Genomic DNA, 26,456 nt, shown 5'->3' on the forward strand with positions numbered 1-26,456 from the left:
TGTAAAAAGAAAAGCATGGCTAATAGCTCAGGAGAGTTATTTGGGAACACTGGTCCTAGGCGTGTGTTTTCATTTTCTTAAACCCTCTTGATAAATAGAGAACAGTAATTTCCTATAGGAATTATTCTAGTGTGATAAATAAAATCATACTTCACATGATTTTTGTTCGCCATCAGCTCTCCGAGCTCCCGTAAACCAATACATTCATTTCAGCAGGTTTTCTTCTTGAATACTTTTTTGTATCTGTTGTCTTCTAGGTTTATGTCAGCGCCTATGTTAGAGCCTTTCCCCCTTTTAATTTAAACAAGTGACATAGCGTTAGCACTGTCCGTATCATGGGATGAGTTAAGAGGTCGCTGAATGTAGCAGATTCTACCAGGAAGTATACCTGGGTGTAGAATGCCATTGCTTTCAGGAACACCCTTTGCTAGCTGACAGGGCCTTAGCTATGTGTTTTGAACTTCACACCCCTTTAGATGGAGCTTTTGAGGTCACTTCTCCCTTCAACCCCCACTTGAACCCTTAAGGTTTGGGATAAAACAGGATTAGTGGATTCATAGCTTGACAGACTGAACAGAAAAATGAGGGTCTATGTTCCATATTCATGTGCATCTGCCCCTCATGGTAGCATGCTAATTGGTTGGCTAGGGCACAGGAGAAGGAAGTTCAGGTTTCCTGTTGCTCACACAGTGTTTCCTGTCTTCTGGGGCGGGAGAAAGGCAAATGAAGTGAACGGAGCTAAAAGAAATCCTGCTCAAGCCCGAGATGGCAGCCTCTTAGATGCCAAGTCAAACCATGTTTTCTAGAGAGCTCTCTGTTAATAAATACATCGCTTCTTCAAATTTTTAAATTGATCTTTTTTTAAAAAAAATATGGAATATCTGAATATTTTTAAAAATTTGCATGCAGTTTCTTTTGATTCCTGTTACTTGGTTGAACCACAGTCAGGGGTTGCTTCCACGTGGAGGCCCAGGTATCAAATGGCACACCTTCCCTGCAGCCTCTTGTTATACACTCTACTTGCCCAGATGGTCAGGAGATGTGTTCAAATTCTGTTAGTGTATTGGACTAACCTTTTGTAACGTGTGTGTGTGTGTATGTGCATGTGTGTGTGTGTGTGTGTACATGTGTGTATGTCTGCGTGTGTGCATGTTAGTGTATATACCCACAGAGGTTGGAGGTTGAAGTCAGGTGTCTCCCCCAATCACTTTCTATCTTATTTATGAGACAGAGTCACTTGCTGAATCTGAAGGTCATTGGCTTGCCTCCTTTGTGTCCCAAGTGTTAAATTTTGGGAACATGGTTTATATCTGGCATTTTGATTTTTGCATGAGGATCAACTCGAGTCCCCATGCTTGCACAGCAAGGTCTTCACTGTGTGGGCCACCTCTGTCCTTGTCATATCTTGTAGTCGTGTGACAGCCCTCAGCAGCAACGCTGCTTATGTTTCTAAACTCTTGTCCACTTGTGGCCCCTTTTCACCCAGGAAATGTTTACATGGCCCTAGGCAGGTAGGCATGTAAAACATGTATACAAATCAAATATGTACTGATAGTGTATCATAACTACATTTGTAAACAACCCCAGCACACACAATTCTCACATTTATGAGAAATGAAAACAAGTTTGCATCCTGACGAGATGGACATGTTTTTACGTAGACAGCAGAGTCTTGCCTGAGTTTTTGATGCTGTGGGGGACATAGAACGTCAGCATTTTTCAAGGCGATGGATATTTTTATTTTGTCATCAATGCTATTAGCTTTACATAAATACATACTAAAACCAGCAGAATTATACTTAGGGCTAATTGAGAAATTGTTGGAAATTTGTTTTTCTTTTTTTGTTTTAATTAATTAATTAATTTTTTTACACTCCAGATTTTATTCCCTTCCTGGTCCACCCTCTGACTGGTCCACATCCTATACCTCCTCCCCACCCCCCACCCCCCGTCTCCACGAGAATATCCCCACCCTCAAACCCCAACCCAACCAGACATCTAAACTCCCTGAGACCTCCAGTCTCTTGAGGGTTAGGTACATCATCTCTGATTGAACACAGACCTGGCAGTCCTCTGCTGTATATGTGTTGGGGGCCTCATATCAGCTGGTGTATGCTGCCTGTTTAGTCATCCAGTATTTGAGAGATCTCTGGGGTCCAGGTTAATTGAGACTGCTGGTCCTCCTATAACGTTGGAGGACCTCCTCCTCTGCTTCTTTCAGCCTTTCCCTTTACAGAGGCTATGGAGTGCTCACAAAAAAAGGAACCTAGAATGACCGCGCTCCGAAAGATCCAACAAGCAGCTGAAAGAGTCAGATGCAGATACTTGCATCCAACCAATAGATTGAAATTTATTTTTCAATCCCAAGCCAAAACTCACTTAGCAACTTTTTCTATAAAGCTCTGGTCAGTAGCTCAAACAGCAATTTTAAAAATCAAACATTTTTAACACATTCCAATTCAAAGATGTTACTCATTTGACTCACGCTGAAGAATGACAGTGAGGAAATATTAAAAGGCATTGATTTCTCTAATCAAGTCATTATTATGCTTCTATAAGAGCAGACAACTTTGTGGTTACAGTAAAATCACTGTAGTTTATGACACACAGTGGCCTTAGGCTGTGTTGCTTTCAGCAGCATTTGTTGGCATTGTGTGGCATGAGGCACGCTCATTGCAGAGTGCTCATGCTGTGTGTTCAGAACCAAGGCTGAAGAGAAGTCTCGTGATGCAACTTGTGCAAATGCTGCCACAAACACACAGGTTCATTATACACTCAGTATTTATGTACGTTTTGGTTGTTGTACATTCGTGATGTACGTTGTATATTCAGAAACCTTCAGTTGTTGGCAGATTCTCTGGCTTTTACATTCATTTATTCAACCTGTAGTTTAAAAGCCTGGAGTCTATAGGAGATGTGGACAGACAGATACACAGTCCTGAATAGCTCTCAAAACGAAAATTAGATAAGGCAGGGACTTTGACATAGTTGATCTTGGAATTCAACTTATTGCTTGAGGGAGTGGACAAGTTTTCCAAGAGGCCACATTTTCTCCGATTTATGCCTTCATTGGTTCCCAGCACTAAATCCACACTGTATTGGGCATCAGGACCATCTTTGTTGGTGCAGGACCGAGAACCAAAAGGAAATAGGATTTCCTGATTAAGCTGTGGCTTGGCAGAGGATTGTTGTAGCAAAGGCAGTTTCGGCAATTGCTTAATCTTTAATAAAGCTTTTCTTATTAAAAGTCACAATGCTATGTGTTATGTATCATGACTTGTGATACATAGCGCAAGACCAAAGTTCCTCTCTTCCAAAACGAGTTCTCTATGTTCTCTGTTCTCTTTCTTTCCCTTTTATTCTCATCAGGCATGAATCTACTCTAAATTACAGTGTCTTGCTTATTTTCTCTTCCCTGCCCCCTGAATGTTGTTACAGAAGGGTAGAGATTGCTGATCATTTGGTTTACTAACGTGCTTTTAATTTTCTGATTAGTACCTATGAGCATATAATAAACACCTGCTGAATGCAATAATCAGCCAATCTTTCAAGTGGCACCTAGAGAATAGTTTTGAATGGTAATGTTTTGCAATTATCTTTTAAAAGACACTTTTTGAAGGATTGTGACTCAATATAAAGTCAAACAGGATAATATGTGACAGTAGTAGAATGCAAGGGAATCCCTTGCCCAAGTCGTCCTAATAGACACAAAAAACACTCGTGTTGAAACCCAGAATCCTTTTATGGTGGAAGCATCAAAGAGCCAAAAATAGAAAGGAACATCATCAATGTGATAAAGGGAATTATCTTAGTCCACTCAGGCTGCTATAATACAGTAGTATTACTGGAAGCTTTGTAAATAATAGTAATGTATTTCTCATAGTTCTGAGAGCTAGGAAGTCCTTAATCAGGCTTCTGCTGGATCTGCTCTTCATGAGGACTCATTCTTGAGTCATAGACAGTGGCTGCTTGTATCCTTAACATGGTAGAATTGGCATCTATGTATCCTTACATGGTAGAAATAGCTCTATAAAGCCCCACTGATCCCCATTTGTGGCCTAATCTTCATTCAAAGGCCTTATCTCCTAGTTTGTTTGCCTGAAGGATTCATTTTCTAACCTATGAATTTGGAGGAAACCCAAACAATTCAACACATAACAAACATTTATGAAAACTCTGCACCTAACACCAATATCCAGAAGTGAAAGAGCATGAGAGACAAGGGTGCACATTTCTACCATTGATAGTTTGTGTTGTTCTGGATGTTCTAGCTGGGGTAAGCAGACAAGAAAAAGGAAAAAAAAAAAGGGGGTATTCTTGCAAAGAGAACAAATTACTCTGTGTACAGATGATCTTATGCGTAAAACATACCAAAGAATCCACAAAAGAGTTACTAGAGCTAATAAGAAATCTAGTAAAGCTTCTTGGAATGAGATCAAAATGAGAAAATGGAGCTTTTCTCTATTCATGTGCAAGGAACAGTCTGAAACAGAGATTAAGAAAGTGTTTCCATTTGAAATAGCTGGAGAGGTGGCTCAGCAGTTAAGCTGCTCTTCCTGAAGTCCCAGGTTCAAATCCCAGCACCCACATGGCAGCTCACAACCATCTATAACTCATGTTCCAGTAGATCTAATGCCCTCTTCTGGATTCCACAGGCACCAGGCACGCAACTGGTGCATGGACATATAGGTAAACAAAATACCCATATGCATAAAAAAATTAAAAAGCATTTGAAAGACTAAAATACTTGATTAAATTTAACCAAGGAGGGAAGACCATTCATTGAAATCTACAAAACATCCTAAAAAGAATGAAATGGAAACATTTCAGGTCTTAGTATGGCTAAGGAGATAGTGTTACTTCAAGTAATCAATAGATTGAGTTCAGACCTCATCAAAATCCTAAGAGGATTCCTTTGGGATTGGGTGTCAGAACAGGGTCCAAGAATGGAGTTGTGTGAGGAGATTTAAAACCCCAAGAAACCAAGACAAGAGCCTTGTGAACTCGTTTTCCTCAAAAACTCAAAATTATTCTCGGATTATGCTTTCATGCTTCTCCTAGGAGTAGAAGATAGGAGTGAGTTTACCTTGGATTGTTCATGGTAACTGGATATTGTTGTCTGTTTATATCACTCAATGGAAAAATATGTCCTTGTCACATGTGGCTTGCCCTTGTCATTGTACACTTTATTCATATGACTCCTCTTGATCCTCAGAGTAATAATAGTCTGATGCTCTGAATAAAGTTGGCTGTTTCATGAAACTTTAGTCCTCCTCATCTTTAGGCTCCATTCTCTCAGGTCCCATGGTCTCTGGAGTGGTAAACAGTGGGGCAGGAGTATTCCAATTCCATATGGAATAAAAATAGAATACAACATATAAAATTTTTGAAAAAGATTCAAGCTGAAGGAGTCATACATCGTAATTTCAAAATTTACACTGTGATCTGAGCATAAGGTTAGATACACAGAGGAATTGAGCTGTCAGTTCAGTAATGTATACACATCTGTGGTCAGTTGACTTTCGAGAGGGATGCGAAGTCCACTCCAATGGGAAGTAAGTAGTCTTTTCAACAAATAATGGGAAAACAAATGGATTTCCATATCAGAAGAATAAAATTGGACCTTGGTTTCATATTACCTACAGAATTTAACTCAAAATAGAGTAAATGACTTAAATATCAGAGTTAGCCATAGGGCAGCTTTTTAGGATGTTCTGTATGGCAGTGGATTCTTAATTTGATGCTACATATGTGCAGCAAAATAAAAATAATTGAATGTTGTCAAAATTAAAAACTTTCACTCATGCAAAGACATTCTTTAAAAAATGAAAAGATACTCCAAAGAGTGAGGAAAGGTGTTGGAAATTATATTCTTAATAAGAGTCATTTTGAGAATGATGAGAGATGAGAGAGGGAACATGAAGTTCAGGTTGGGACGTGGTGAAGGTCTGGGAGGAGTTGAAGGAGGAGAAAATTTGACCAAAATATATTGCATGAAAAAGAGGTTTAAGGGCTGTTGAGATGGCTCAGCGGATAAGAGCACTGACTGCTCTTCTGAAGGTCCTGAGTTCAGATCCTAGTGACCACATGGTGGCTCATAACCACCCGTAATGAGATCTGCCGTCCTCTTCTGCTGTGTCTGAAGGCAGCTACCGTGAATTATGACAGAGCGAGTGGGGCGGAGCAAGCAGGACTGTCCTGAAGGCAGCTACCATGAATTATGACAGAGTGAGCGGGGCGGAGCAAGCAGGACTGTCCTGAGTTCAATTCCCAACAACCACATGATGGCTCATGGCTACAGTGTACTCATACACATAAAATAAATATTTTTTTAAAAAAGAAAAAGGTTTAAATAAATTTTTTTTAAAAATATCTACTAAAATTCAATATGGAAAAGAAAATCTAATTCCAAAGTAAACAATGGAGTTGAGCTGTCATTCCTCCAAAGAGAACATGCAGATGGATGATGCGCATATGTAAAAGATCCTTAGCATCCTTAGTCATTTGGGAAATGCAAATCAAAAGCATAGTGAATAGATATCCCTCCACACCTAGAAGCACCATCATCCCTAGAGGAACTGTAATAAAATCTGAAGGAAACCGGATGTCTCTCTTCCCAGACCATGGTGGCGAAGCAGAGAGTCGTGGCTGAGGCAGGACTGAGAATGAGCGCTCAGCCTGAAACAAGTCCTTTATAACAGCCCCTCTAAGCAGAAGAGGAGCCAGAAGGAATGTAAGCGTGGTGAAATATGGACAGGGCTGTGAAATATTACCTCCTGGGCGAGACCAAGCCATTCCAATCCCAGATCCATAGTGGCTTCGGATACCTGCCAAGAATGGACCATCAGCTCAAGTCAGGCATGTGTGGAGGAGGGCCTCAGTGTACCCTTTCCCTCCCTGCCGAGGTGTTCGCTACTAAAAGCAGGGAGAAGTTGTTGCTTTCGGTTGCGAGCGCACTGGTGACTTGTTCAGGCTCCAGTAGATGGCACTGGTTAAATTAAATGGGTCACAAAACCAAGAGTCATAAATTCCAGAAGGGGACTGATGGGGCTTGGTGAGGGGGTGTGGGAAATGTGAATCTACAGGGATTGAAGGGAGATGAGAGCGGAGGAGTAAGCAGAACACATTAAATAGAACCACAAAGCTGACGAATAACAAAGTCAGTCATTGAAAACCTTCTCTAGAAGCCTGGGAATGAGCTCCAGCAAGGCCATAGAGAAACCAGAGCATACGTCCATTGCTGGTAGGAACGGGAACAGGTACCACATTCCACATAGCTTGTTTCCTCAAAGCAATAAGCACAGAATCCTCATAGCCCTTTGGAATCTGCTCCAAAGACTTGCAATTAATAAGTGAAGAAGCATTTAAAAATGTTAGCCATAACCTACATACCCCACAGCCACGTGGATCAGCAGCACATCCATGTGGCAGCACATCCATGTGGCAGCACATCCATGCAGCAGCACAGTGCTCGTCCCCAGCAAGGAATGGCTGTCTAATCACGCCACAGCATGCACAGACTGTGGGGAATAGGCTCTGTGAAGGGAGCTAGTGGCTGCTCGTGTGAAATGTCCCCAAATAGGCAAGTACAGAGGCAAGAACTGATCCAGGTTGCTAAGATCTGGCATGGTATCCTGGGACTTATTTCTTGAGTTTCATTTTGAAGGATAGATATGAAAACATCTAGTGGTGGCGACTGCCCAGCAGTGACTAATGCTATTGAGTGTCACACTTCAAACAGCTGAAGTGACAAAACTCATTGTAGTTTACCATAATTCTTTTTGTTTAATTAGTAGAACCATTTGGAGAGGAAATCAAGTTGTTGAGTTGGTCTTCTCTTTCTCTGGTCGGGTGTCCTGAAAACCTAATCAGAAGACGCTCTCTGCAGGAGACTTGTCCTTCTAGGAGTATGCAGCATGTGAAAATGGAATTCTGGGAGGCCCCTCTTTACCCAAAGGGGAGCATCCTCAGGCCTTCCTGGACTTCCAGAAATGTGGCTGTCAGATGAGTGTCTTGGCTTCCTCCGTGTGTGTGTGTGTGTGTGTGTGTGTGTGTGTGTGTGTACTGTCGTTGGAAAAGAAACATATTTTCTCAGCCTCCAGTTTTAATCTCTTCCTATAGCACTTTTCATGAAAGAAATAGCTTAGAGCACTTTACAATTTTATATATAAGGAGGGTTAGAGAAATCAAACCTCGCTGGATATACACACACCACACTTAAGGGCCAGCGTCTTGCTCAGCAGCACACAGCCAGCTCATAATGAACACACTGATGTTCTTGGAGATGTTTTTCCCCTTTACTGGACTTTTGCTTATAAGTCCAATTTTGTATTTTTATGGGTTTTGCCTCTATGTATGCATGTGTGTGCGTGTTCACGTGCGACTCTGCATGTGTATGTGCTTTTAGGGCTCATTCTTTGTTTCTCATTTGTCTTTTTCTCTGTTTTCTTCTATTCTGGTGTTTGTGTTTTTCTTAAAGAGATAGAGAAGGGAGGCAAAGAGTTGGAAATAGGTGGAGAGGATCTGGGAGGAGATGAGGAAGGGCAACTCTTGATCAGAATATGTTATATAAAAAAAGAAATCTATTTGTAATAAAGAATAAAACAAGCGAATAAACAAAAGCTCCTGTCAGTTTGGCATGAAGACTGCTACCCTGCAGCCAGCTGTGTCACCTGTGTGGGGTTCTCATGGTGCATGACTCAGATCCCACTGCACAGCACAGGTCCTGTTCACTGTCAGGAGCTCTATGACATCTATGTGATATCTGACCTTCCATATGTGCCATAGAAGTATCTGATGCCTGAGTTGGTCCTCTCACTAAAACCACCATTTTCTCACAGTTGCTCTCTGAGGAGTTGAGTTTTTTTTTTTTTTTTTTTAAAGCATGTGTTTGGAAAATAGAGGACTTGGGGGAAGGCATACTGGGAGTGAAACTCTTGGGTCACAGTAACGGCATCTCCCCATTCTTTCTGCAGTTTCTCTCATCCTGTGTATCAGGTGCACAGGTGAGAAAGCATCCTTTGTCTTCCTCTCCCCTCAGTGCTCACCCTGCCCTCAACTTCTGCCCCACCCCAAGTGTCTTGGACAACCAGAGTCCCTTTGAGACCATTCTACAGATAATGTGGCAAGACCATTTAATGCCCCCCCCTCTCTCTTTGCCAGCCACTGCTAACGATTCAAACCACTTTCCACGATGGGGCTGACATGGCTAGAAGAAGCTTGTTTGCAGATAATGTGTTGTGTATGAGGGAATTCCCAAACCTGGAGACTATTTTTGTCTTCCCTTGAAAAGCCACAGAGATGCTGGTAGTGATGTCATAATTCGTATATGGCATTTTCAGTGCGCCCCAGTGCATCCCAGGGCTTGTTTGCTCTGATTGGACAACAATCCTGCCAAACAATCCTGTTTTCTAAGATTTTTTTTTTCGTTTGTAATTATGTATATATGCAAGTCCCTGTGTGTGTGAATATATGAACATGTAAACGCAAGGTACCCTTGGAGCCCAGGAGTGGCTGTTGAATCTCTCAGAGCTGAAATTATGGGAGGTTTGTGAGCCTCCTGATGTGGGTGTTGAGGATAGAATTTCTGTCCTCTGCCAGAGAAGTTCATGCTTTTTGACTGTGGAGACATCTCTCTAGCCTGTTGCCTGGTTGTTGTTTTTTTATTTTTTTATTTTTTTATTTTTTAAGACCCCTGAATGTCTTTACACTGAGGACAAGCTATTTATAGCCCCAGAATAGTCAGTGGATGTCATTAAGGATCAGAGTCAAGTCTTTGGTGTAGTTGGGACTGTGTGTGAATAACAGTCATGCATGTTATGCAGCCTTTTCCTCTCCTGCACTATGCCCTCACGCACTTCTGTGAGGCATACCATATTAACTCGGACACTTAATATGGTATTTCATAGGAAGCACCACTAGAAACAAGTGCAGCATTTTGCTTATGTTGAAAGGAGGGGGAAACAAAGGCGCAGATAATGGCTTTCCATTGTCTTGTCCATTAAAGCACTCCATGTTGACATTCAGAAGGTATATGTGTATGTGGGGTGGTCCTCTGGATGCTCATTCTCACACGTTTGCAAGGGGGAGGTGGCTGCTGCTGCTGCTGCTTCACGGGCTGGCACTTTGAAAACACTGGTGTGAAGCACTAGGAAGTGTAAGAGCCAAAGAAACATTCCAAGTTTTGATTCCTGTGCCCAAGAGATCCAGAGAATAAAAATGCCTCTAGCCTGTGAGCCCCACACCCAAGGACAGGCACTTCTGAAATTCTGCTGACTGCTGTTCATATAAGATAACAAGCTGCATGTTTCCTCACCCCTAAACAAGTTTGGTTGACCCAGCTGTAACAGCTGTGCTTGATCGCTTCTAAGCAGGAAGTAGGTCGGGATGTATGCTTGTCCCAGATTGGACAAAGGCAGGAAGTATGTGGCCTTGTGGGTTTGTCTTTGTAAGCACTTGGCCAATGTAGCTCATGGCCATTTTCCAGGAATTCTGGGATGGATCTGGCTAGAGTCCATCATCCTGGACTATCTTTTAATTAAAGCTTGCTTCAAATTTAGCTCAAAATTATGGTGGTGGTCTTATTCTCACCCTTTGGGATTGATAGAAGCTGTGAGCCAGAGGACACCATTCACTGGGTACGCCATGGGGGCAGCAAAGAAAGGGTGAGGTCGAAGAGAATGTTCCAGACAGAGTGCACACTTCCAAGTAGGGCTCCGCTCAGCCCCTGTAGACTCAAGTAGACTGGAATTCTCTCTGTTCAGTACGAATTGCTCATGACGGAGCCATGTTTTTCTTGGACGGTACTGTTGTTTTTCTGTCTTAGGCACTAGAAAAAAAAAAACTTTGCTGAATAATTAATGTCTTATTTCTTCAAGTGAAGACATACATCTCACAAAGGAAGATTAATGAGTTGAAGGAAGCAACCCAGATCATAAAGCCACTGATTCTGACCTGTATGGAGGAGCTGGGGTCTTGGTTTTGTGGAAGTCTTCGTTTGGATGAGTTTATCTTAGACACTGAGACTGAAGCTGCCCGTGTTCAGGTGGCCCCTAGGCCAGAGGGTAAGGGAGACTGCTGCTGTTGGACGCTCTCTCTGTTCAGGTCGGCACATGGCTGAGGCCTCTCTGTGCAGCCAGCCTTCTGCAGAGTGAGCTATCTTCTGAAGGCCAAAGGCCTGGTATGAAAATCAGCCCCTTGCCCTTTGAGATTCTGGTTCTGTGTAAGTTCATTGAAACTTGTAAGTGTAACACGGCATAGACCTTCCTCATTTTCATGCAGGTACTTGAAGGGGAAGGCTGGCAAGCCAGTCAGATAAAGGAAGTCATTTAGGCTTCAGTTTCAGATAAAAGACTCGAGGTTCATGAAATGTTCCCTATAACAGTGTTGCTTCTGTTCTGGGCTGCAAAACACATTAGAATAAGAACAAAGGAACAACACTGTGGAGTCTGCAGGATCCTGACCCTAGCCAGGCAACTAGCCAAGTCTGAGGATTTGGGCATCCTCTGAGCTAATGAAAACTCCACCTGACAGGCTCCTCCATCCCCTCATTATCCCGCCCCTGTCCTCTCTCTCTATTCCTACCTTAATTTGCAGTTTCCTGGACTTAGCAGTTGGCAGAAAGGTTACAGAGAAACAATTTAAGGTCAAGTGTAATCAGATGGCCCATAAGGCTATTCATAAATAATATGAATCAGAGACGTCTCGGCCACTACAGGATTTTACATGATCGCATGAATAACCTTGCCCTACAAACATATTACATCTTTCTTTCACTTATATGAGAACAGGCACATTTTGTAGTTCACAGTGGGAATATGTAAGCCATTATTATTTCGTTATTAATATATGGAGAGAAGACAACAAACAAACCTTCAAAGATACTGTCAACTTTAAATTTACTCAAAAATCTTTGCATGTTGTCATCTTTTAAAAAGCATTTGTTTGTAACGATCAACATTGACTAAGCTTCTTAGCTGCACTGAAAACACTTCAAATGAATACAGTGAATTCACTGCTCCTTCCAGTTTTCAGATGGGTTTAAATACTTGAAGCTAGAAAGAGCAAACTTAATTAAAGCTTAAAGATGGAACTCCAGGTAAGTTTTCTGCACTTTAAAGAAGGAATTAAACACATGTCTTCATATTGTCCAGACAACAGTCCTAGGGGGAAGATAGACTAGAGGGGGAGGGATTCTTGTGACAGCTCTACATTCTCCAGCCATTTGGGAATTTATCTTCATGGTTTAGGTGTTTCTGAGTGAATGAATCATGGCAGACAGTTGAAAGCCCTACTGGGTGTGTGATTCCTGATGTGAGAATATGTCTGGGTCATGTTTTCCTGGTGGCAGTTACAGCGGACTGATGGGAAAAGTCCACAGCCCCAGGCAGGGGGGTTGGCTAAGGGTTCCATAGTGTCTGGAGAGAGTAGTGTCCTATTTGGGTCTGGGTGCAAGACCAGGAAAGGCAAACTGTGTTCTCTAAAAACTGTAATTTAGGGCCTGAGATGGCTTGCCCAAAGTCTACTGTGGCTCCTCCCAGTTCTTTGGATGCCCCTCTCCTAGCAGAGCATTAGACTAGTGGAGTGTTCACTAGAGTACAAAGGGAAATAGGGCAGACTGACAAACTTACGAGTCTGAATGTTGATTGCTGTTTTCAACTCTGTTCTTAGCAAGCATAACTAGAGTTGTTGGTTTAAACCAGGTTGCTCTTCATTCTCACAGTGTAAAGGAGTCCCAGGTTAGCAGCGGTTGCTCTTAAATGATACACACACTGGCTAAATGGTACATATCCTAAATGCTTTTGAATTTTAGGATAAGAATGGGCTCCTATTACCATTCCAGGGAATCTGGCTTTTGACTGTTTGCAGAAAAAACAACTTACCACCAATGAAAGATCCCAACTTAGAGTAAAGAGATAAAAGAAGTTATTCCCAGCAGAGGGAACCAAGAAGCTAGCATGCATAGTTATTCTAAAGCTAACCAAATAGACTTTAGAGCAAAATGCACTAGAAAAGATATGGAAGGTCAAGTCATACCCATTAAAGTAACAATTCTCTGAGAGTATATTGTCGTTCTAAACATATATGTGCCAAACACACAGTACCCAATCTTATAAAAATAAATAGTACAAATATGTAAAATCAAATTAATCCCAACACAGTGATAGTGGGTGACTTAGGTATTCCACTCTTGCCAATAGACAGGTCATCAGGATGAAAGCCAGAGAATCTCTGGAGTTAACTGGCATCTTAATGAAGTTAACAGATACATATCCACAGAACATTCCATTTAAACACTGAAGAAGACAGGTTCTTCTCAGTAGTCACGGAACTTTGTCAAGATGACCACATATGAAGACACAAAGGAACTGTCAACAAACACAGGGAAATTGAAATAAGCTCCTTGCATTCTATCAGAACATAATGGAGTGCTCTATGAAGAGCAACAAAAGCCATAGAAAATACGTGAGGCTAAACAGCATACTATTAAATGATAATTGATTCATTGAAGAAATAAAGAAGGATTTTTTTTTTTTTAACTTTGGGACTGAATGAGAATGAAAACCCAACCTGCCGAAGTCTTGGGAGCCGAGTAAAGGCACAAGGTTTTCCTAAGAGAAAAGTGCACAGCACTTTTGTCTACATAGAGAAGTTGAGAACTATCAAATTAATAACTTAATGATGCACCTTAAGGTTTTGGAAAACCAAGATCAAGCCAAATGCAAAAGCAGTAGCTAAGAAGAAAAAATAAAAATATGGGTTGAAAAATAACAAAATAGGAATGAACAAATGACAAACCCCCAAATAATACAGAGAATTAATGAAACAGAAAGATGGGGTTTTTGAAAAACCCTTAGCCAGTCTAACAGAAGGAGAGAGCAGACCCAAATGAACAAAACTAGACATGCTAATGCTCTGCCTTGCTACCAAACTTGCCTCTAGACCTCCGTGTTTCTTTGTTGGTTTTAAATGAGATCCATGTAGCACTAAAACTAACCCAGCAAGTTATCTTGTACCCACCGACAAACCAATTTTAAAGTTTACAGGGTCATCCAGAAGATCCATTCTAGAGAATACGGTATTTAAGGACAAGAACAAATGAGAGGATTAATACTGCTAGACCTCAGGGTTTACTATGAATTACGGTAATCAGTGCACTATGGTATTTACCAGGGGATAGGCAATCAGTTAAATGGAATAGAACAGAGTATTTGCAAACAGATGTTCCTAGATACCTTTAGCCGATTATAACAAAAAGGCTAAGACAGCATGTGGAGAAAGGGTGGTCTTAATAAATGATTCTGGAACAAGTGAACATCTGGGTATAAAAACAAAAGAATTGAGATATACCTATATCTTACCCCCAAAACAACTCGAATTTCATCACAATTATAAATATAAAACCTAAGATCCTATAAAATTCCCAGAAAATTGAGGGGGGGAATAATCTAGATGGCCTTGGGTTTGTGATGGCTTTTTAAGTGGAACACCAAAGGGAAATACTTGATGAATTAGCCTTTGTTACAGTTAAAATGTTCTGTTTTGTGAAATAACATTGTCAAGTCAATGAAAAGACAAGACAAACCACATAGACTTTGAGAGAAGGTTTGCAAAGATTAACTTAATGGCCCGCTACTGGAATTGTGTGAAGAGTTTGTAAAATTTGACTAGAGGAACAGAAACTAGGTACAGTAGTCGAATCTCTGAACAAAGAAAAACACAGACTCAGCAGTCATTAAGGGCCGTTACAATCACTAAAGAAGATACGGTCATGAAAACATGTTCTATATCATATGTTTCCTGAGAAAGGAGAATTAAAACAAGATATCATGCTAGATTTTTTAGAATGGCCAAACTGCATAGCACTGACTATTCTACATACTGAGAGTGATGGGGAGCAAGCAAGAATCCATTGCTGGTGGGAATACAGACCTTTGGAAGATAGTTTGACAATTGCTTTAAAAACAAAACCAACCAAAGAGGAACACCCAAAGAGTACACTCCTGGCATATGATTAGCTAATTTTACTCTTTGGTGTTTTCATAAAATGTAAATCTGGCGAAAATCCTTCACAGCTTTCTAATAATTGCCAGAACTTGGAAGCCACCAAAATTCCCATTGTTGGTAAAGGATGTGGTTACATCCAGACAATGGGATGTTACTTATCGCTGAAAAGAAGTGTGATATTGAACAATGAGAAGACAGAGAGAAACCTTAATCCCTATTATGAAGTGAGCAAAGACAGCCTGAGAAGCTACTTGCTGTTTGAAAAGCTGTGTGCTGTATGACTCAAAGTACATGACATTCTGGAAAAGGCTCAGCTGTATAGACAGTAAAATAGGTGATTGCCAGGGCTTAGTGAGGAAGGGGAGATGCTAAGCAGAGCACAAGGATATTGAGGGCAGAGCTGTTCTGTATGATAATGTAGATACCTGTCATCACCCACAGACTGCTTCAGACTGTCTTTTCAGCTTTACACAAACGATGGACTTTGGGTGAGAAGTCATGTGGTCTTGCAGATCGTGACTAATTCTACTAATTCTACTGATGGTGGCGTAGATAAAGTGGAGGCACTGCATGTATCCAGAGCAGGGATTCCTGAGATCTATAAATTTCCTCTCAAATTTTTCTGTGACCTTAAAATTTCTATAAATAAAACGTCTTAAGCATTCATAGAGTTCAGTAATGTGAATGAAAGTTAAGTCAGCAACAAACAGCTTGGAGTAAAATTAGACAAGCCAACCACACCAACCACCGTGTCCCTTTGTGAAAAGCCATACTCCAGCTGTCAGAGATCTTGGTTAGTGGGTGGGCATCTAAGAAGAACATAATGTCAATCAGAAGTTCAGCAAAGCACCGCCCACTTCCTAGGAAATATGCCACGGATGCCACGGCTGGATGTTGTTTTCGTGACAGACATGGGCAGAGCCACAGGTGTGACTTGAAATGTGGTTTTGATTAAGTGGAAGCTGAGACCACTTTGAACAAGGTATATATCTTTCTTCTGTCCCTTGGTGGTGTGGTAAGATGTGAGGGGTAGCCTGGTTAAGGAAGCCCGAGAGAGGACAGTGTTGATGCAAATGCTTCCCTCTTCTGTGCCTTGACTTTCAGCTTGACGCCCCTAATTGTGTGGGCCAAACGCTGCCTCTGGATACATGTGTTGACTTGGGTTCTAAACACAAGATGGCAATGTTTCTGTGACTCTTACCTATGCTACAGCAGTGATATGAACCCAAAGAGACAGCAAGATAGGATTGAGTCCCATCTGCCAGAAAGAATGCCAGTGGCCCTGAAGTTATGGCCACTTCCCAAAGTCTTATAATTCTTGTCACAATTCCTGTTCTCTGTTCTCTTCTATCAACCTCTTTCAGGACATGTTCTAGCCCCAGACACTGTTTATTTAGTATATGTTAAGTGATTTTCTATATAGGGCTAAGAAGTAGCATGTTCTGAGTGTAAATATCATACAGGAGTCATGGAGGCAAAGTTCCCCTTTGCAGTCTGCTAGCAGTGGTAGATAGATTGATGGCTTGTGGGAAGGTATCAAACCAGGCACTCCAGCTTTGAGGTGCAGGAAAAACCTCTTCGGGGTTGTCTTAGTTTAGGGTCTTACTGCTGTGAACAGACACCATGACCAAGGCAAGTCTTATAAAGGACAACATTTAATTGGGGCTGGCTTACAGGTTCAGAGGTTCAGTCTGTTGTCATCAAGGCAGCATCCAGGTAGGCATGGTGCAGGAGGAGCTGAGAGTTCTACATCTTCATCTGAAGGCTGCTAGGAGAATATTGACTTTCAGGCAGCTAGAATGAGGGTCCTAAAGCCCACACCCACAGTGACACACCTACTCCAACAAGTCCACACCTACTTCAACAGAGCCACACCTTCTAATCGTTTTCCCTCCCTGGGCCAAGCATATCCAAACCATTTCAGGGACTGAGGTGTGAATAGAGAATAGAGTATGCTAGTGCACAGGGTGGAATTGAGAAGGCTTGAAGGAAGGGATGGGGGTGTCAGTGGGTGGAGTTTTGTGGGAGGGGCGTGGCTAGAGACCATGGTGATGCTGGTGGCACTATTGGATATGGAACTGTTGGAAACTCAGAGGCTGAGGAAGGACAAGTGAGAGACTCTAAGGCTGAGCTGGAGAGGGAATAGATGCAAATTAGACACAGAGGGGTCTAGACTATACTTCAGGAGAGAGAAGAGACCTGCGCAGTGGCAAGGGCTGGGGTCCATATAGAAGAACCAGTGTCTGAGGCCAACCTGAAGGGGAGAAGCAGAATCAGACTGACCCACCCATTGATACCTGCTGCACTTTGCAGGCTTGCCCATCCATCCTTAGTCCCCCATCCCTAGTCTCATCCCTGCTCTGACTCCTTTCTTTTCCTATAACAGATGAATAAGGTTTGATGCTGAGCCCAGGTACCTCTACACCAAGAGGGAACCTACTGTGGCTGAATCATGTCTCTATCCTTTATAAACACCCTTTCTAATATTTGTCTATGCAGAACACCCCCCCCCATTAACAAACCAAATGTAAGTAAATTCCACTTATCAGAATTCATTGAACCGTTAAGCAGGGAGTACTAGTTAGCATTTGAATGTTTTAGCTATCTTCTCCCCTTAAACGCAAAAGTAGAAATTCAGTGCCAAGTTGCTTAAATGGGAAGAAACATAGCAACATAGGAGCAGCACCAGGTCACAGGGTTCCCGTGGAGAACCGCAGCACAGTGTTTGCACAGTGCAGAAGTTCCTGCAGGTGACCTCTCTGGCTGTGTGGCACCTGCTGGGCTTGCAAGGAAGCTCCAGGTGAGAAAGTGCTTGTTAGCATTTCCCAAGAGGTGAGTGATAATAAGCCTGGGCCAGGGCTGTTGTTGCCAACCCTCAGCTCCCAGTGGAAATGCTTGTCTGGGCCCAGAAAGTGCAGAAAGATGACCTGCACCACCCTGTGTTTCAGTGGGGACAAGATCTGGATCCTGAGGGGCTAATGAGTAGCCCAATGGGATGAAGCAACATTATGGAAATGAAGGAAGAGAAGAAGCTAGAAGAGGTTGGAGCAAAAGTGGAAAACATCTGTTGGCTGGAGATCTACAAGGATTTAAAAGTTGCAGGGAGTTAGAGATAGAAGGGCCAGGGCCTGGGTCAGGAGTCTGCTCTAGGGAGGAGTGTCCCCAGCGTTGAAGCAGGTTACAGGCCAATAACAAACTGATAGGGAGTGGAGAGAAAGAAGAACTGCTTTGTATTTTCGAGGCACACGCATTAGAGGATCATGGAAGAACGCTGTCTATCTGTAATCGGCCAAGTTACTGTCTTAAAACCAGTTAGTGCTCCTCACAGTAATTTGGATTGCTATTTCTAATTTCAGATAAGTCAACGCCACTCAAGTAGTTGTTTTTTCCCCTCTCAATCCATTCAGTGTAAACTCCTCACAAAAGCCTGAAGGTCTTCTAGATGTTTCCCAGGGATCAGGAGTTGGGTCTTTTTCAACCAAGAGAGTCAGTAATTAATTCATCATTGCTAACAAGCAGGTGTAGATATGTGCGCATGTGTGATGACTTAATTCATTTCTCCTCTAAGGTACGTGGTAGGGATGAATAGTTCCAAAGAGCCTTTTCAAAGGTCCTTGTTTTCTGAAAGAGTGGCCTGTATGTCAGGGAATCCTGGAAACCAATATCCAATGAAAATACAGGCTCGGAAACGTCTTTGTTGAGATGGCCGAATGGCAGGACCAGAGAAGGATGGACACTGGTGAAAAGAAAATCAATTATGTATCAGTTTGAAAATGTTGAAGAATCTGGCCTTTAGACTCTGCCTTTAGTTCAAGAGATAGCTGGAATTTGGTGATACAAAAGCATACAAGTCCTTTGTGGAGTCTTCAGGTAAAAATGTTTGTTCATTCATTCAGGAAATAAAGACCCAGCACCTCACCATGAGCCAGTGCTAAACTCAAAAGAGATAACCTGCCCCCATGACTTTATCCTCTGCTGCAGGGAATGAGTCAATAAACTGATGACATGTTAGAAGTTAATGAATACGTTGGAGAAAAAGCAAAGAATGGGAGATAAGGAAACTTAGGGTGTTCCAATTATAAGTAGATTGTCATGAAAGGCCCCATTGAGGGTGTGGTATTTATCATAACTCAGAGCAATGGAGAAATACAGAGAGGAAGGATCCAGACTGTAAGAAGGTGCCAACCAAGTTAGTTGTTTTATCAACTGCCTTTCCAAGGTATCAGCTGCCTTTCCAAGTTAGTTGTTTTATCAACTTGGCACAAACCTAGACATACCCAGGAAGAGAGAATCTCAATTGAGGGATTGCCTCCATTAGCTTGACTCGTGGGGGGTGTCTTTGGATTGCTGATTGATGGGGGAGGACCCAGGCCACTGTATGCAGTGCCATCCTTGGTCAGGTAGTCCTGGATCCTATAAGAAAGGTAGCTGAAGCGAGCCAAGGCAAACAAGTCTATCAGCAGAATTTGTCCATGGTCTCTGACGCAGTCCCGTACATCGGCTCCCTTCACTTCACGATGGGCTGTAAACCATAAGCTAAAGTAAGCCCTATTCTTCCCCAAGTTGCTTTTGATCATGGTGTCTGGTCATCGCAATGGAAAGCAAACTTAGAACACTGTCCAGGATCAGTGAGAGGCATTAGAGAAGCAGCTGCGTTGTAGGGAGAGGTCGGGGTTTAGATCTTACAAGGCTTCATAGACCACTGAATGGAGCTCTGCTTTCAGATGAGACGTCAGAGGTTTCAGAACGGAGATAATGATGTGACCTGATTAAAAGATTTGTCTGGCTGCTGTGCTGAGCTTAGATTGTCTGGGGGGCTAGGGTGGGAGCAGGGGAGTCTGGCTATGCAGCTGCAGAGACAGTGGAAGCAGGAGGTGGTGATGTGGACCTCAGTGGAGAAGGGATTCATGGAGCCAGCTGCATATGTAGCAGAGGATGGCCAAGTGGGTCATCAATGGGAGGAGAGGCCTTTGGTCCTGTGAAGGTTCTATGCCCCAGTGTAGGGGAATACCAGGGCCAGGAAGCGGGAGTGGGTGGGTTGGTGAGCAGGGTCAGGGGGAGGGAATAGGGTTTTTTTTTTTTTCAGAGGGGAAACCAGGAAGGGGGATATCATTTGAAATGTACATAAAGAAAATATCTAATAAAAAATAAATTAAAAATATATTCCTATATTCCATATAAATTAATCCCCTCCAAAATGTATATTTTGAACAAAGGTATGTACTTTGAATATAAAGTCCGCCGGGCTTGCCAGTGATCACGTGTAATGAGAGAGTGAGGGGGGACAAGAACTGTTCTCAGGTAGTTTGCCTGAGCCCGTAAGAGGATGGTGTCACCAGTGACTGAGACACAGGAGACTGGGGGATGATGCTGAGTACTCAAGAGTTTGGTTATATCGGGTACACAGTACACTGTGAGCCCAGGCTGGATCCCTTCTGGAAACCCTTGTGTCACTGTTTAAAGGTGACTCAAGTACAGTAACCTGAGGTATAGGAAGATGCACGAGGTGGGACTTGGAAGAGGAACTTCCTGGGTTGACTCTTACCTCTTCCACCCCAGTCCGCCCGCAGATGAACAGATATCACTGCGCAGGCGTGTTATCAAAAGTAGTGCCACGGGATCCTTCCGCGGATCTGAGGACCTTTTGTCCTAGAAGTGGTACTTCCTGTGTAGGCTTTGAGCCCACAAATGATAGTAGTAGCTGTGCAGGCCCTGGGTGTTGGAAAACTCAGCTCTTCACAGCAGCCAGCCCGAGTCTAAGACCCTCAGCTCTAAAGAATTTTTTTTCCAGAATTTATTTTTTTATTCACATTACATCCCGATCGCAGCCGCCTCCCTTCTCTCCTCCCAGTCCCACCTATACAAATCCCTCCCCCTTAAGAGCACACTGAAGTCTCTTGGCAAATGGGACCCTCAGGTGCTCCTCTCTACCTGCCTGGGTTTTTTGGTTTTTTTTTTTTCTCTCCTTCCATTTCCTTTCTTATTTTTGCCCTGGCCAGTCTGGAACTCTGAAGCTGCTCCTTTAGCCGTCAGACAGCTGGCCGTTCAACGTCTTCCACAACTATGTGGCTGAGGACAATACGAAGCACTGTCTCATTGGGAATGAATTGAGGGTCTGGGCACTCACTAGGGCTCAGGACTTGTGGTGCTGCTCAGGAGCAGATCTTTGGCTCTGGTAGGGATCACAGGGCCATGACTATCCTTTGTCCCCAGGCAGTGCCAGAAGGGTTCAGTCAGTACACAGGCAGAAGCCAAGTGTCTGGTCCAGGGGCATGCCATTGCTTCTTCAACTGGTAGGTCATTCCCAAGTTTGTCAGTACTTTTTCGACTGTCAAGCTGTGGTGAGACAGTGCTGGGTACTGTGCTGTCAAGCTGCTGCAGCCAGCATCCTTGCTGCTTCTGCTCTGTCCTGTCTCTGCTGCTGCCTGTATCCTGGCATCTGCTCAGCCTGCCCTACTGGAAACAGGAAAGCAAGGGCCACTTGCATGAATCCGTAGTATTTGGCCAAATAGTGCATCATCCGGGAAGGCAGCTCAGGGGAGTGTCTCCCAAGCAGCTCCCTAAGGGTGCCCAAGCAGCCTGCATAACTGACCCCGAGAAGAGGAGAGGTATTTGGAGCAGTTACAGATGTTCATTGGGAGCCAATCATAGCTTTACCTATTACCGGTCAGAGCCCCCGTCAAGGACATGCTCTCTCTCTGGATAATGAGACCAAGTTCATGGAGCCTTGGGATAGCAGAAAGTGTGACATAAACTGTTTCAAATAGCACTTGCCAAGTGGCACTTTGAAGAGCCAGGGACTCATCAGCAATCTTTGCATAGTTGCCTGGAGGCATCTGCAATCGTTCAAGATGGCTGGCGCTGGCATAATCATTCAGATAACTGTTAGGGCGATAGTTCTTTTGCTCTAGGCAGCCAAGACAGCAACTCAGACTTCAATACCCACTAATTAGGGAGCGCAGTTACTCCATGCCCAATATTTTTGCTAATGTATATGGAAATGAGTGTCAGAGGTGTGCTTACAGTGTAAACTTAACTTGTCATTAACACTCGCAGTGATTTTCAACACACACTTTACATTTGGGTCAGCAGTCTCAGTACCACGTTTTTTTTTTTTTTTTTTTGCTATGGCCATGAAGTATAAATTATAGCCAGACATGATGATCCTCCAGTATTGCCTTTTTTCTGCTTAGCATAGCTTTGGTAGTTTGGGGTCTTTTGTGCTTCCAAATGCATACAGATTCTGAGAATGGTGTGTGCATGTGTGTGTGTGTGTGTGTGTGTGTAAGTCATTGGAGTTTTGATGGAGACTATATTGAATGAGTAGATGGTACATGGTAACACGACCGTTTCACAGTATTAATCTTGCTGACCCATCGATCTGGGTTTTAATGCCTTCTTTAACTTCCTCCTTCAGTGCCCTCAAGTCTTCATTGTAGTGTCCTTCATCTCTCTGGGTAGTGGGTTTATTCCGAGGGCTTTGTGTGTTTGAGTTTTAAGGTATAGTGACAAGCACATTGTTTTCAAGATTCTTTCTTGGCAAATTGGTTATTGGTATTCAGGAGCTACTGATCAGTGTGTGCATTGATTTTTGTATCCCCCAATTATGGTGAAGGTGTTTATCAGATGTTGGGGTTTTCTATGGGATCTGTAGAATATGTCAAATATAAGATTATGCCATCTACAAATAGGCCCAATTGGACTTCTTCCTTTCCTATTTTCATTCTTTAAAAAGTTTTCTTGTCTGAGTATTCTAGCGAAGACTGAGCACTGTATACAGTGGAAAGGATGGGGACTCTTGTCTTCTCTCCAACTTTAGAAGAAATGGTTTATTTTTCTTCATTCGGTTTAATGCTTTCTGCAGGTTTGTTGCGGATATTCTTTATTATGTTGATGAATGCCTCTCTGTTTCTAGTTTCTTTGGGGCTTTTAAAGGACATTGAATTTTTCAAAGACCCTTCCCATATGCACTGAAATGTCTTTGTGACTTTGTGTTATACAACTTTTATGTACTGATTTATGAATGCTGAACCATTTTTTGTTTTTTGTTTTTTTTTTTGTCAGTGAAATTTAATTGATTAAAGTGTATGATCTTCTTGACCAGTTGCTGAATTTGGTTTGCAAGTATTTCACTGAGAATTTTGCATCAGGCAAATTATTGTTTTTTTTTTTCCTGTTGAATTGTTTTCTAGTTAATAGTTATTTCTTTGAGATAAATACTTCTGACTTCTAAAGCAAGTACTGGTAGCCATTGGCTCTTTTCTTAGATTGCCTTCCCTATATTCCAAAGGTTTGGATAAATTGAACTTTAGTTTTCTTTTCATTCTAGAAAATTTTAATTTCTTAAAGAATATACTGATTCGTCAGGAGTATATTGTCCAGTCTCTGTATTTCCATTATTTCTATGGTTTCTCTAGCTATTAATTTCTAGTTTTAGTCCATTGTGATCTAAAGAATAGAAGAAAAATTCCAGTTGTTTACATTTGTAAAAACGTGGCTTTGTGCCTATAATTTGATACTTGTAAAGAAAGTTCCATGGGTTACTGAGGAGAGAAATGTGAATTAGCAGCCATTTGGTTGAATAGTCTATAGAGGCCCTTTAGGACCATTTGAGCTCTTCTGCAATTTATTGATGAGATTGGGTCAATGATGCCACCCACTAATTTTGTGTCTGGATACAAACACAAAATGTTTTTGTAGACATAAATAGCATTTTCTAAAAATGAAATTGGATAAATAGCATTTTTTAATGAAATTGGGTCTATCAACATTAAGTGTAGAGATGTTTAAAGTAGCTATATACTGCCTTTTTATTCCTTTTATTGACACGTAGTCACCTTCTTTGTCTCTTGTGACTCATTTGGCTTGAACTCCACTTTGTGAGATGTGAGTTTAGCTACTCCTGGTAGCTTCAGCTTCTCTTTGCATGACATGTTGTTTTTACTTCTTTCACTGTCCGGCTTTGCGTATATTTGCTAGGAGACATATTTCTGGTAGAAAACAAATAGTTTGATCTTGTTTTTTTTTTTTTTTAATTCAGTCAGCTGCTATGTATTTTCTAGTTTGTGATTTAATACAAATTAGATTTTAAATTGTGACTGAGCATTGTTTTCTGATGTCTACGATTTGCTTTTCTGTTTTTATTTATTTTTGCATCTTTGTTTTTCTTTCACACACACACCCCCACTGCTGTTAGGGGATATCTAGGTTACTAAGGTAGATATGATCATTTACTATCTTGCCTAGTAAACTCATTCCTTTCATGCAATTTATTATTCCTCAAAATGCTGGTCACTTCCTCCCTCTTCTCTGACCTGCGTCTTTCATGCATCTGGAGTGCTGGCTTGGTGCTCAAGGAATTTTGAAATACTGTTCTCTGTTGCATTTGCAAAATACATTTTTCTGGATGTAGTGATTTTTGTTTGTACCCATTTATTCTCAGGCCTTAAAATATATTACCCCCATGATTTCCTGTCTTTGTTGAGAGGTCTGATGCTACTTTGATGAATAGCCTTTATATTTGAATAAACATTTTTTTTCCCTAAACGTTTTTGAACATGGATTTAAAAACAAACAAACAAACTTGTGTGTTGCCTATCATATGTTGTGGTGAAGTTCTTTTCTGGTCATGTTTATTTGGGCTTCTAGATAGTCTCGTGTTTGGATACCCATTTCTTTCCAAACATAGATAGTTTGCTTTGTCCATTGTTTTAGAAGGAGGAACACATTGGAACAGGCAAAGGGAGAGGGGTAAGAACCCACCGTGCCTTCCTCTTTGTCCTTTGGTCTCATGATCCCTAGGCAGAAGGATGTGTGCTATATTGGATCTCTTTCCTATATGAGTGGTCATTTAGAAAGTCCTTACTTCTAGAGAGAGTGCTATAGTCCCAGACCTACAATACATGGTACTTGGTGTGGAAGGGCTTATCAAGCACTGGGTGTCAAGAGGCTGTTTTTCCTGCCACCAGAGGGCTTGTCTCCCCTATGTGTGGAGGACAACTGATTCTAAACATTACCTAGCAGCAAAAAAACGAGCTGGAGTCAGTTGGAGGGAAGGTTGGATATTATTAATCATACTTGCGAGCCATTGTAGTTTTAAAGGGAAAAAGGAAATATGTGACAATTACTGTGTTCTTTGACTTGTCTGACACAAAAGCATATAATATTCTCTAAAAAGGAAATAAAATACCATACTTCTGTTTGAAGCAGCTTTGGTTTTGTTTTTTGTTTTGTTTTGTTTTGTTTGTTTTTAGTTAATAGGATTTGTTTCCAGTGTAGTCTCAGCTAGAGAGATTAAGAGCTGAAACCTACAAGAACATTTCTCTAATGAAGTCGCATGCAGTGTGCCTACTGAAATTTTTCTGACATCTGTATCTGGGTCACAAAACACATAAGGTGCATCTTCTTTTACATATTGCATATATGATGTTGACATATGTGCATTATAGAAAATAAACAAAATGAATGATGTTTTGGGGAACCCAAAGAAAGTATCTAAGTGATAAGAAGTTTGGGTGGACCCCCCCCACATTGTCTCCCGGTCTTTATTAATGAATTGCCAAACTATTGTTAAACAAGACTTTATTATGGAGTATGTGTCTTCCAAAGCCACCTTTCCATATTTTACAAACATGGGGGAGAACCTAATGATTTTTATACTAAATGTAAGGTCATCTGGATCCCAGGAACTTCGCCCACTGTCCTGGAAGTTAGAATGAATGACTATTAGAGTGGAAGGGTTTTTCAGAATGAATAAATCATTGTCTGAGAGCATGGGTGGCCTCTGAATAGAAATCCGTGGGACTCCTCAAAAGGGCTCAGACGGTGGGATTCTGAGGAAACACTTAAAATTCCATCGACTATCTGTAAAAGTAGTCTCACTATGGAAGTAAAAACATCAATCATTTGTTCTGATGGCCTTGTTTCATAGGTTGGAGAATAGTTCCAATTCCCATGTCAAAGAAGTGAATGTGGGGGGAATGTATTATGGAATCAAAAACAGTCGAACCTTATTTTAATCTTAAAATGGAAAAGTTTTGAGGCTAAAATTCTACTGGCAAGTGAAATGATAAAATTGCGATTCTTCAGTCAGTGTGTGCTCTACTGGTTGGCCTACGGAAGAAGACTGATGCCATCACTTGGAATGAGTCTGTCTTTTTGAGGAAATTAAGAGCATATATTTTCCATTTTCTGGAATCTAACATGGTATTCTTAAAAGAGTGTTATACCAGGCAGTGGTGGTGCACACCCTTTTAATCCCAGCACTTGGGAGGCAGAGGCAGGTAGATTTCTGAGTTTGAGGCCAGCATGGTCTACAGAGTTCCAAGACTGTCAGGGCTACACAAAGAAACCCTATCTTGGGGCGGGGGCTAGGGGGAGGGTGTTACTAAAACTGTTGATTAGTAAAAAGGAATGGAAGGCATCAAAGATACTTAAACTTTTCTTCAGCC

The 26,456-nt window shown here is 41.9% G+C and overlaps 1 protein-coding gene and 1 long non-coding RNA gene across 3 annotated transcripts in view; one reads left to right on the forward strand and one right to left on the reverse strand.

The window, feature by feature from the left end:
• Window positions 1-26,456, forward strand: part of Ldlrad4 (low density lipoprotein receptor class A domain containing 4) — a 327,134-nt gene that overhangs the window by 193,376 nt on the left and 107,302 nt on the right. The window lies entirely within an intron of this gene.
• LOC116087314 lies at window positions 9,644-20,582 on the reverse strand. Its single transcript, XR_004117355.1, has 2 exons — window positions 20,552-20,582; window positions 9,644-10,828 (listed from the first exon to the last, which is right to left on the reverse strand). It is a non-coding gene; the product is annotated as an uncharacterized LOC116087314 (long non-coding RNA).

This window comes from Mastomys coucha, unplaced genomic scaffold, assembly GCF_008632895.1.
Source record: "Mastomys coucha isolate ucsf_1 unplaced genomic scaffold, UCSF_Mcou_1 pScaffold13, whole genome shotgun sequence".
Classification (NCBI taxonomy): domain Eukaryota; kingdom Metazoa; phylum Chordata; class Mammalia; order Rodentia; family Muridae; genus Mastomys; species Mastomys coucha.